Genomic DNA, 1,358 nt, shown 5'->3' on the forward strand with positions numbered 1-1,358 from the left:
CTGATGGCTTCATATTCGTTGACGTGTGAATCGTGTCATTATACTTATCCACAATATCCTGAATAAAAGATGACCATTGTTGTGAACCGAGTTGTGTGAATTTTTTATATAGTCTCTCTTTTAAGGTACGATTAAAACGTTCAACAACAACTGCCTTCCCTTCATTAAAGGTACTGTATAATGTAATACTGTTATTTTTTAGAAAATTCATAAATGTCTTGTTATAAAACTCTCTACCCTCATCAGTCCACAATTTCTTAGGTTTTCTCTTACTTTTATTAAATATCTGTTGAAAAGCTAACATAAGAGTATTACCTGTTTTGTTTTTTAAAGGGACAACCCACGCATATCTACTCCTCAAATCAATAACGGTTAAAGCATACTTGTACCCCTTATCATTATTGAGTTCAATCAAAAGGCAGACCAGATATAATCAACTTCCTTGGAATAAACTTTCCTTCTCTGAAACTTTGTGAATATTGGTTTATGTAATTCATCAGCTAATTGCTCTTCAGTCTTAATGGCATCATTAGAGCCTATAAGTTTTTTGAATTTCCAAGTCCAAGTTTCAATTTAGCACTAATCATCTTCTTCACGATGAACCTATCAACTTTTTCTCTCAAGGTTGGATTTTGTATCAGAGACAAATTATATAACATTTCTCTATCGGCTTCATGCTTTTCTTCCAACGTTGTGGTATTCCCATAATCAATATCGTGTCTCATGCACACTTCATCAACTCTATTGATTGGTTTACTCAGGATTTAGGATTGTTTGCCTCATCTAATCTTTTATCCAAGTTTGTGCCTGGACCACAGAAAGAATACCCTGGAAGATGTAATTCCCCTGGTATTCCAGTAGTTGTAAATTTACTTCCTGATAAAAACTTTTGTATATCTCCTCCGAGTTTGTGTTTGGAGATAAATTGATTTTTTTTGAACCACACACCGAACATATACCTTTTTGTATAACCCTGTTATTTTTACTTTTAATATATGAAATATTTTTAGTATTAGTTTTCTTTTTACATTTGAGACAATAACTCATTTATTTATGAGAAAAATTTCTGCAGAGTGCAAAAACCTTTTTAGTTTTCCAACATGCACATTTGAATCTTAATTTTTAAAACATAAAGAATCCTTAGAAATGCCTTCACTCTCTCCTCCATTTATTTAAGAAAAAACTTGAATTAAAATGAATAGCTTGACGATGCTAATAGTTTTGTTGAAAGTATTGCAAATAGACTTGTTAATTCTTTTGTATTCCTCCTTGGTGGGTTGGAGTTATTTTCTGTAATACCTCTATTCTTTTTTGAATCTCACTGGTTTCCATATTTTGATATTTATTCATTCTCTCTC

The 1,358-nt window shown here is 31.7% G+C and overlaps 1 long non-coding RNA gene across 1 annotated transcript in view; it reads left to right on the forward strand.

Annotated features, from left to right (window-relative positions):
* LOC147007405 (uncharacterized) overlaps positions 1-11 on the forward strand; it is a 2,401-nt gene extending 2,390 nt beyond the window's left edge. The window contains exon 3 of the long non-coding RNA XR_015054210.1: positions 1-11. This exon is cut by the window's left edge and continues 1,559 nt beyond it. This is a non-coding gene — a long non-coding RNA (uncharacterized LOC147007405).
* Positions 12-1,358: the final 1,347 nt, after the last annotated feature.

This window comes from Eptatretus burgeri, unplaced genomic scaffold (assembly GCF_056783735.1).
Source record: "Eptatretus burgeri isolate ZD-2024b unplaced genomic scaffold, Ebu_testis_v1 Ebu_testis_scaffold_205, whole genome shotgun sequence".
Lineage (NCBI taxonomy): Eukaryota > Metazoa > Chordata > Myxini > Myxiniformes > Myxinidae > Eptatretus > Eptatretus burgeri.